The sequence below is a fragment of the Erpetoichthys calabaricus genome, chromosome 12 (genome assembly GCF_900747795.2).
Source record: "Erpetoichthys calabaricus chromosome 12, fErpCal1.3, whole genome shotgun sequence".
Lineage (NCBI taxonomy): Eukaryota > Metazoa > Chordata > Cladistia > Polypteriformes > Polypteridae > Erpetoichthys > Erpetoichthys calabaricus.
Genome location: NC_041405.2, coordinates 141,139,036 through 141,150,443, shown reverse-complemented (window position 1 = coordinate 141,150,443; position 11,408 = coordinate 141,139,036). Strand labels below are relative to the sequence as shown.

At 43.3% G+C, this 11,408-nt stretch overlaps 1 protein-coding gene and 1 non-coding gene across 2 annotated transcripts in view; one reads left to right on the top strand and one right to left on the bottom strand.

Moving 5' to 3' along the window:
- Positions 1-11,408, top strand: part of ap3d1 (adaptor related protein complex 3 subunit delta 1) — a 1,136,182-nt gene that overhangs the window by 1,045,335 nt on the left and 79,439 nt on the right. The window lies entirely within an intron of this gene.
- trnaq-uug (transfer RNA glutamine (anticodon UUG)) lies at positions 11,167-11,238 on the bottom strand. The gene has a single exon. It is a non-coding gene; the product is annotated as a tRNA-Gln (tRNA).

The window sequence follows — 11,408 nt, the reverse complement described above, 5'->3', positions numbered from 1 at the left end:
AGACTGTGTCGACAACAACTGTGCCCGGGCGCTTCACCAGTCGCAACTTTATGGGAGAGCAGCAAAGCGACAAAATAAGATGGGACATCTCAACTAGAAGTTTGCCTGAAGGCACATGAGTGACTCAGAGCTCAACAGGAAGAAGGTGCATGGCTTGATGAGACCAAACCTGAGCTTTTTGGAGGCCATGTTGGGTGTTGGAAAACATTGCACATTATTTAAAACACAACATCCCTGCTTTTTAACACAGAGTTGGCAGCGTCATGCTTTGGGGATGCTTCTCTGCAGCAGGCACTGGAAGGCTTGTGAGGGTTACAATGAAATCCTGCAAGAACACCTGATGAGATCCGTGAAAAACCTGAAAGAAGATTTATTTTCCAGCAAGACAACAAGCCCAAGCAGAGAGCCAAATCTACGCAGGAATGACTTCAAAACAACAATGTGAATGTCCTGGAGCGACCGAGTCAGACTCCAGATCTCAGTCCAAGTGAGGATTTGTGGCTGGAAATTGAAAAACGGCTCTTCACTCACAATCTCCATGATGGCCTGCCCAACTCAGCCTGAGCAGTTTTACAAAGAAGGGGAAAAATGGCACGGCGGAGATGTGCGGAGCTGATAGAGAAAAAGAAAGAGACCTGAGCACACAGACTGTCATGGCTGCCATCTACTAAATACTGACTCGAGGGGGATGAATACTTATATGATTTATTGTGTTTAGTTTGACATTTATAATTAATTTAGACCACAGTGCAGAGATCTGTGTTCACTTTGACATTAAAGAGATTTCTACTTTTCATTAGTGTTGAAAAATCCAAATGAATCATCATATCCTCGTGCTTCACCTGTTATAAAAATGTATTTCTCTTTGCTTTACTAAAACTTTCTTTAAGCATTTACACAAGTAGTGATATACTTCAAGAATCCATTCCTTGCGTTTTATGCTAATAATTGTTGTATTAATAATATGTTTTCATCTTTTAAATGTTTGAATGGAAACACAGGCGTTTACTGTTATTTGATTATGCACAGTAATCACAGTGGTAATTATCTTCTTGGATCCCAATGTGATATCAGTTTTCCAATTTGGGTCATCAGATTAAATAAGTTTATGAACCGCTGCTTTAGACAATAGAAGAATCCAGAAGGTGGTAGCGAGGACTTCAGAATGTAGGGGTTGTTGCATTGTAGGACACAGGATAGAAGAGAGTTGGTTAGGGAAGATGAAACAAAGAGTGGCCACAGCCAAATGATGCAACACTGTGATGGAACAGTCAGAAAGTGTGGATTGTCCTGTGGGAGCAATAAGTAAAAGTGAACTCCATTGCTGTTCCCCAGGTTTTGTGCTATTCAGATCTCTTCAAACCCTCCTTTCCCATACAACAAAGTGAAAATTGTATGGATCCAGAAAATAAAGTGGACATGTAGCAGCCTGGTATGGTCCAAAGTAACTGTTGTAATGGGTGACTCGGACAAACCACTGTGAGATTTTTTATTAAATAAGAAAATTGTTTTAATATTCCACTTAATTTGTACAAAAACAGACCTGAAGACTATGGAGATGGTGACTCCGTTGATGGAATCTTACAACTAATTTGTTCTTAAACTGATGTTCGCAGATCTTTGCAATTGGATGCCTCTCTTGATTTTAAAAACTCATGAATTTGAATGGTGGGATGTTTAACATCCGACTTTTCATTCGCCAATCCATGAATTTCCCACTGGGAGAATCCGTGAAGAGTGCCCTGGACACAGATTTCATTGTACATCTTCTTCATCTCTGTGCCCATATTTTATTTTCTCTTTTTACCACACTCCAGGGAGAGAAAAAAAGTGCCAGGACACCATTGGCCTATTAAATATTCTATGAATTTTTGTTCACTATTGTTTCTTTTTGAGTAATTTGCAAGATCTGAAAGTTTTAATACAAAAATATGTTTGGATTTTTGTAAAGTTAGGTTGCTTCACTAAAAGCTCCTTACATTTCTGATCTGAAATCCTACCATTTTGGATGACTGTGTGGGTTGTAGACAAACCCTAAATGAAGTAAGTATGTAGTGGGCCAAAACTGACCCAAAGGACATTGCAATGATGTGGAGTCTTCTGCTTGGTGAAAGGGGTGGTGAGGCCTTTGAAACGCTTCACTGCCCAGGCCTTCCCGGAAAAGACCTCACAAGACCTAAACGCAGGCCAGGACCTTCACTGACCAGCCCAGAAGAGGCTCAACCTAATCAAGCTAAACCCTCAAATGCTACATGCAGGTTTTGGCATAAGGATGCCTAAAATGGGGAAACTGGATTTTAAAGTTCAACAGGCTTTGGCAGCTACATGCAGGCTTTGGCATAAGGATGCCTAAAATGGGGAAACTGGATTTTAAATGTTCAAAGTGCTTTTAATGACTCAAAATATCCTAAAGCACCTCTGAAGGGGGAAAGACTGTGAAAAATAAAGAACACTTATAAATCTGGGTTTCGATTCACAGAATAGAATAAAATAGAAATGCACAAAAGAACAAGAAAAGGGAGTTACCTGAAGGGAAATTCAAAGCAACCAAGTCTCAAAAAAACTGTCCAAAAGGAAAAATCCAAAAACGGAGTGGAAACTGTCAGGCAAACCAGTGAATGTGTTCCAGTAAAAGCATCATTCCACACCGAAAGTTTGCCAAAGACAGTGCTAACAATCCACAATGCCATTGGGCAAATGTTTAGTGGACTGATGAAACTAAGGTTGAATTGTTTAGGAGGGGTGTGCAGAAATACCTATGGGACAAAAAAGACATCGATACCAACATGAAAACATCATCCTTGGGGTGAAGTTGTAGCGGTCGTGGGGGCACTAAGAGTCACACCGTCTGAAGATGATGATTTTCTTTATTTTATTGTGGGAACATACCCAGCCTTGACCCGGCACACACACACTCACACTAAGATGAATAGATAAATAACATGGAAATATATTGTGGGTTCTTTTTTTATTATTTCATTAATCTAACAAAAAGCACATGTGCAAAGGCCCTGCCCAGCTTCCCTGATGGCGATAATAAATTACAACACTAACAGCAAACAATAAACACTGACAACAATGTCCAAAACAGTCCAGGATAGCAGGGGCAATTGATGATGGATGTGTGAATGAAAAACCCTCTGAAGAGCTTTTTGAAAGCAATGTAAAGTTTTGTCCTACCAGTTTCCTGATGAAGTGTGGGGTTTGAAGTGACTGAGAGCGTTCTGGCAGGCAAAGACATATCCACTCAGTATGAAGTTACATGGACAGGCAGGCACAGGACAGCCAGACTGAAACTGTAACCCAAGGCGGTCAAGATGTAATCCAATTGTGTGTATGAGGCGTGTTAACAAACAGATGGATGATCGCAATCCTCACAGCATTTTTTAAGCCTGCTCAATCTTCTTCCCAGCAGCCCCTGCACCCTCCGAAGCTGTCCAATAATGGTATACCGCTGGAGCCGCTGGGAGATGTAGGACATTTTAAGTGGTGCTGCTACAAAGTACAATGAAAGGAGCATCATAATGTAGGGCTGCTTTTCTGACTCTGGGCCTGGACAGCTTCATGGGGCTGGGGTTCAATGACATGTCTCGGGTCTAATTTTATATCATTTATTTGTATTAATTTTTCTTTTATTTATTATGTACATTTTTCTTTGTGTTTATTTGTATGTCCCATGTGTTTTGTGGGTGGTCCTCAAGGGGCAGGGCCACCTGCCAATCACCTCCAGGATCGACCCTCCATCCTATTTATGGAGTTCCTCACGAATGCGCTAGGAAGTGGAGTGGTACTGTGCCTTTTGCTATCGCTATTGTTTAGTGAGTCCCCAGATTTTCGACCCTGTGCTCTCTTTTTCCGACAAGGTTTTGGATTCTGTTTTGGAACTGTGTTTACTGATTTTTTTGAACGTCTGCTCTGTTTTTTAAACATTTTATTGAATGTATCAAAATCAAATGGCATTCCATGCAAGCAAGTCAAGTTTTTCAAAACTAGATTCGAATCAAATCAACCTGCACCCACGAGAAAGAGAGCTAGGCCAACAGAGTAACACTTTAATAGTAGGAAAAACAAGTAAATAAATTAAAAAATTAATAAATAAAAATAAATATAATCAAAAAAAGGGAAGAGAATCCGCCTTCTCAGTTTAAATGCTTCTTCTAAAATGTTATTGAGTAGATCCTGCCAGGTTTTGAAAAATTTTGAACAGATCCTGTAAGTACAAATTTGATTTTTCCCAATTTCAAATAGTAAATAACATCAGTTACCCACTAACCTAAAAGAGGAGAGTTAGGATTCTTCCAGTTGAGCAAGATAAGTCTACGTGCCAATAGTGAAGAAAAGGCCATTACAGTTTGTTTGTCCTTCTCCACTTTAAGCCCCTCTGTAAGCCCACCAAACACATGGAGGCTGTCTGAGGGGCATATAAAGATTTTGGTCCAGCATGATGTTAATTTGGTACAGGGCCCAAAACATGTGACCCAGTGAGACCAGAGCTCGATTGCAACGTTCGCATGTTGGATCTTGCCCTGGAAACATTTTGGACATTTTAAATGAGAGAGATGCACTCGATAAATAATTTAAAGTTGAATAATTGTATTCTTTGTGCATATGGAGCTCGAGTGAATTCTGTGCATGGCTGCCTTCCACTCCTTTTCTAAAACGTCGAGTGAGTGATCCTCTGCTCTGTTTAATGACCACGATTTGGAGCTTTGTGAATTGCAGAGCCTTTTGAAAATAAACCTTTCATTTTTAAAAAAGATTTGTTCTCAGCCCTTTGGGTTTCTAGTCGGGGTTTTTGACTAGTGGGCAACTTTTGAAAAGTGCTTTTGGGACTCCCCAGTATCACAACAGACAGCTTACCATCATCAAGGGGACAATGAATTCCCAGGTCTATTGAGGTTTTGGACAGGATAATGTTAAGGTATCTGTTAGCCAGCTGAAGCTCAGTAGAAGTTGGGTGATGCTGCAGGACAATGACCATACTGTAGACATCAAAGTAAATCTACTATCGAATGGCTTTAAAAAAAAAGAAAATCTGCCTCTTGGAGTGGCTCAGTTGGAGCCCAGACCTTAACCCGATACAGTAGATATGCCGTGGAGTGACCTCAAGAGAGCCATTCATAACAGACAGCCTGAGAAAATGGCTGAGCTGAAGCCAATCTCAAAGGAAGAATGGTCAAAAATCCTCTTAAACGTTATGCCAATCTGATTGGACAAACTTGTTAGAGATTATTGGTTTTGGAGCGGTTCAGCTGGATCTCAAGCCTTAACCCAACCAGAGATGCTGTGGAATGACCTCAGGAGAGCTGTTCACACCAGACATCCTAAGAAAATGGCCGAACTGAAGCAGTTCTCAAATTATGATGGTCAAAAAATCCTCCTCAGTGTTGTGCAGCTCTGGTCGGAAGAACTTGTTAGAGGTTTCTGCTGCCAATAGAGGTCTGAGCAGTTATTAAATCCAAAGTCCACCTATATTTTTCAACAGCACATTGCGAATGTTTGATGGGTGTGTTCAATAAAGACATGAAAGATTATAATTGTGTGTGTGTTATTAGCTTAAGCATATTGGGTTTGTCGACTTTTGACTTGGATGAAGATCAGAGCACATTTTATGACCAATTTATGTAGAAAACCAGATCGTTCCAAAGGGTTCACTTAATTTTTCTTGACCACTGTAGGGTTTTACTTTGTTTTCCATGAACTGAGACAGCAGTGGTTTTCATATGTACAGCCCAGTTCAATTACTGCAGGAATTTAGTGGGATCTGCTTGTTCACATCCTTGGCATAACGCATTCATCTTATGATCTCCAGCAATTTGATACCACTTATGCACTCATAGTCCATTTGCTTTGTGCCGAATGAGGAGATGAGTCATTTCTTTGTTTCAGTCTTCAGTTAGTTTTTCACAGAGCAAACTTTCAAGCCAACCAGAAATAATAATAAATACTCGTGGCCATATTCTGGACTTCTTTCACTGGGGAAAAATAATTTATTTCCTAGGAAAAATCATCATGGCGGGTCCACAATAGATGAGCTGGTGTACGGCAACATTTGTGAAACTGATGTGATTTATTTAGCAAACACGGATCTGTGAGCACAATACCTATCGCCTGAGAAGCAGAAGAGCCCATGAAAATGATGCACCACTTCATATTCTACAAAATGACACGTTTCATCTGTAGGTGCAAAAGCGGATGGACAGGCATCCCAGCCATGTTGCTTGATGGGGTTTTTCCTGGTCGGGAAGCCACAGTGGATGGACAAAGAGTTGTTGTCTATCCTAAACAATTTCTCTCTCAGTACAATAGATGGCAGTGCTCCTCTGGCGTAGACCCAGTATGGACAGCTGCAAGGATCCATGGGATTTGTAGTCCTGAGGAACAACCATGTTGGGGTCCTTGGGTGCTGCCAGAGGGCACTGCAGGGAGAAGTTCCTGTTTTGTAGAGGGCTCATGCCTCCTCCGGACCACGAGGGGGCGACTGCCCTGGTTCCTTTGAGGGCCACGGGTACAGAGCTTGGAAGCTTGGGACCCGTGGTCACCGCCAGGAGGCACCCCAGTGCCTGGAGAGCCCTGGACCTCAGCACTTCCACCACACCAGGTAGTGCTGGGGGGAAGAAGACTGGGGACACCCGGAAGGCTTCCGGGAGCACAGCTGGCACTTCTGCCACACAGGGAAGTGTCCACAGAGGAGTGTCGGGAAGCACCTGGAGCCTATCCGGGCGTGTATAAAAGGGGCAAACGATGACTGGAGTTGGGTGGAGGTGGACGTAAGTCTCGGAGGTGAGGAGTGGAGGCGGCCTGAAGAAGGAAGGCACTGGAAGGAGAGGCCTGGACTTTGGAGGACTGGTACTGGAGGCACTGGGTTTGTGCAGTGACTTTTGTAAATAGTGTAAATAATAAGCGTGTGTTGGGTGACATATCGATGTCCGTCTGTCTGTGTCCGGGCTGCTTCTCACAATATGTAACAATTCCCATGAAAATAACAATCTGTTTAAATTGTACATCCGCATCCCCATACGCGAGTGGCAGAACCGCAAAGAGGCTATCATGTAGCGCAGGACGGGGGGATGGCGAGCTAAGCGAGCACAAAGCCCCCCTAATGATCTATTTAAAAAGTGCAATTCATAATTCATGATAATACCAGAACAGTGCAAAATTTGATGTATGTCGTGCGGAAATTAGCAGGGCCATCTTCTAGAAAACGTACCCAAATTGCAGGTATATTCTGAGTCTCGATATGCAGGATGTCGTAGTCATGACTCAGATTGATGTCATGTCAGCCGGTTAGCATTAGTGATATGTGTTTCTGTGCATCAATATTCTGACTATGGAATGTTTTCAAAGACGTACATGTACGGAATGAGACCTTGAAGAGGGATTTTAAAAGGGTTCCTCTTAGAAGCAACTCATATATATAAATATAAACATATATATGCTGGAGAATATAACTTGACAAACCTGCTCAAACGGCACATGTGGAGCTCAAAAATGGGGCCCCCTTAGGTGCGGGGCCTGGGGTGGTCGCCCCCACTTACCACCCCCAAACGCCGCTCTTGCTGGTGTGAGATTAGGGGGTTTGATGGTCGGTCACAATGACTGCTGCTGCTTCTTTAGTCGACCCAATCACAAGTGACATGACACTTTTTTTTTTTAACTTGGTCAGCTGCTATGGAGTTGTGAGCAGACAGAGAGGGTCCGAGAGGGACCTCGCTCGTCTGCAGGGGTAGATCGGGTTTGCATTTTCAACTGACACTGCTCCAAAAAATAAAATAATACGGGAGGAAGGATGATAAGCGTCCTTCTCTTTGGAAGAGGAAAACCTTCCCAGCATGCACAGGGAGAGCAATATACCTGCATTGTTATCACTCTTTAATAGTTTCTTTATCAGTATGCTGCTGCTGGAGTATGTGAATTTCCCCTTGGGATTAATAAAGTATCTATCTATCTATCTATCTATCTATCTATCTATCTATCTATCTATCTATCTATCTATCTATCTATCTATCTATCTATCTATCTATCTATCTATCTATCTATCTATCTATCTATCTATCTATCTATTGTGGCACCTGGCTGGGGTTCCTACCTGGCCGGGATGCCCGGGGAGGCAGGAGGAGGGCTCATGCCTCCTCCAGACCACGAGGGGGCGACCGCTCTGGTTGTATTGGGGGCCATGGGTACAGGGCTTAGAAGCTCAACCCTGTAGGGGCCCGTGGCCACCGCCAGGGAGTGTCCCCGTGCCTGATGGACCCTGGACCCCAGCACTTCTGCCACACCAGAAGGTGCTGGGGGGAAGAAGAGTGGGAACACCCGGAGTGCATCCGGGGAGACAGCCGGCACTTTCGCCACACTGGGGCGTGTCGGGAGGAAGATTGCCGATGCACACCTGGAGCACATCCGGGTATGAATAAAAGGGGCCGCCTCCCTTCATTTGAGGCTGGAGTCGGGTGGAAGAGGACAAGATCTGGAAGGAAAGGCGTTGTGGTATTGGCCTGGACTTTGGGGGAGTCTGTGGGTTGTGGTGCACTCGAACTTGTAAATAATAGTTGTATAATAAATGTGTGTTGAGTGACAAAACAATGTCTGCCTGTCTGTGTCCAGGCTGTTTCCCACACTATCTATCTATCTATCTATCTATCTATCTATCTATCTATCTATCTATCTATCTATCTATCTATCTATCTATCTATCTATCTATCTATCTATCTATCTATAGCGGCTGATGGTCCTGTAATTTGGATAAATACCCCACAACCACCATTTGCTGAAGGCCTCCTTTTTGGAGTGTTTCTAGCCAGAGTTGTTTAACTTCATGCAGGATTGCTTTTTAATGTTGCATCTTGTTCTGTTTCCGAAAGTGACGAATGGAGATGAACCTCCTTAATTCACAATCTGTCAAATGTGATCGCTAACCTTAAAAACAAGTTAGAGAGAATCGCTACATTCAGCACTACAGATTAGTATTTGGCATGAAATGATTTTCTCACCATTAGCTTGCATAATATAATGGTGTCATGATGGAAGTGTGGTTGACCTCAGTAATTTCTTGGCTTTTGTCAAATATACGCCAAGGCAAGAGATTCTTAGACATCATAATCTGTCCAGGCACTGGAATATACAGTACTGGGATGAGGTTTGTGGTGGTGTGATTTGGAGTCAGTGAGAAGACTTTGAGGCCTTCAATTAATAATAATAATAATAATTCTTTATGTTTATATAGCGTTTTCTCACTGCTCAAAGTACTTTTCATTGTGAGTGAGGGGCCACTTCAGCCACCACTAATGTGTAGCACCCACCAGGATGATGTGACGGCAGCCATTTTAGTAGCAGTACAAGGATGCTCCGCCCCCTGCTCGCTTCGCTCGCCTACCCCTGGCGTTCGGTATCCTGAAATACACTAGTCGAGCTCATTCGTTTTGGAGCCGTGCCCGCTTTGCCCACGGCATTTCAGACGCGCGTTGTAGGCGCCTGCGTTCATTGATTTTATCCAGGCGGGCTCGTGTTTGTATATCCATCAGTCGAGCTCATTCGTTTTGAACCCGTGCCTGCTTTGCTTCCGCAGTTTCAGACGCGTGTTGTAGGCGCCTGCGTTCATTGATCTTATCCAGGTGGGCTCGTGTTTGTATCGTTGAGCTGTATTGTGTTTGAATTTGGTGTAAAGCGTTCAGCAGTTTGTATAATCCCAAGTAGCACATTATTCCTAACTTCACTCCGCAGTACTGCCACTCACAATATGGCGGTGACGCCTGCGCCTTCCGTACTATGTCGGGTTTCACTATGCTGTGTAGGCGCCTTTGCCTTTCGTACTTTCCCGCACCTTCCGTAATATCTTTGTGGACCTGTGGGGCCTCCGTAGCCTCTTCCGTTTGAATCTGGGCTGCAGCGCAGAATCCTCTTTTTTGTATGGCTGTGTCGTTAGTCGTTAGCTATGGGCGCCTTGTTGCTTCATTTCTCATTCACGTCAGTTGAGCTCTTTCGTTTTTGGGCCGTGACTCCTTCGTTCATGGTGGATACGACTTCGCTTGTGGTTTATGAGACGCGCACTGTACGCGCCTGCGCAGTATGTCTCATGGTCCCATCGCCGTGTACCTGCATCCATGCCATCCGGTTTACCATTCTCGGTTAGTAATATGGATGCTCACCACACACATTAACTATTAGAAGGTGAAGTGATAGCCAATTAGAGACAGGAGGTGATTAAGGGGCCAGAATGACCAGGCCATGGTGGGCACCTTAGTCTGGACATCGGGATACACCCTACTCTTTACAAAGGCTACCCAGGGATCTTTAACAGCCAGAGAGAGTCAGGACCTCAGATTTACATCTCATCCTAAGGAAGGCACCATTTCTACAGTCTCATCACTGTCCTGGGGCATTGGGGTCCACATTCAGACCACAGGTAAGCCCTGGTTGCTGAAAAAATTCCTTGGGAACTCACCTATGGAGAACCAAACTACATCCAGCCGGTTTACAGGATGCATCAAGCATACAAAACCATGCAGTGCAACATGTCCCCTAAGATTCATTTTGTGCATTTACACTTGGACCTCTTCCCTGCTAACCTTGGAGCAGATGGTAAAAGGTTTCGCCAGGACATTGTGGGATCAGGGTACGTGGAATCCTTCAGTGCTGGCCAACTGTTATTGGAGAGGAGCATCAGATGTGGAGTACAAACGAAAATCAGCAGCAAAAGAATTGAGCTCAGTTAAACTAACTACAATATGTCAGCATCATTAAGCGATACAACATGCTAAATTAATTTCACGTTTCTCCAAATTCCTACGTGGTAAATGAATCTGAAATGATATTGGTGCTCAGTGTGACCTTGTCTATAAATACTAAAATTTTTCCAAGACGCAAAACTTTTGAGAAAATGTGCTGTCAAGTGATAAGCAGCAGTGGTATTAAAACAGGGTTTAGGGACACGAGACGTGATGAACCGCAGCAGGAAGAACATCGCAGGCGGCCTCTTACTTCATTTCCATTGTGGAGTTCACGTTACGGAAACAGCAGATAGCAAATGTCATTGGATTTGCTGTAAGGTTGTAAATAAAGTTGGAAAAATCTGGAGGCCTTTAAAAGGAAAATTTAAGGTGTATTGACGATAAACTAAAAAATATTATTTAAAAGAGGCTTAATACTAAGGAGAGGGAAAAACGTATCAGGTTCTACCGAGATTTGAACTCGGATCGCTGGATTCAAAGTCCAGAGTGCTAACCATTACACCATAGAACCACGTTACGTCATTGATTTTACAATGCTTATAAAGCAGTTTGATAGCGTGTCTAAATTGTTTGAAATGATAGTTTATGATATACCTGTTAATTTCTGATTTATTTTGCAGTTACACACTCATCCATGTATTTTCTAACCCGCGTGTCAAGACAGGGGATTCGATAAGTTGA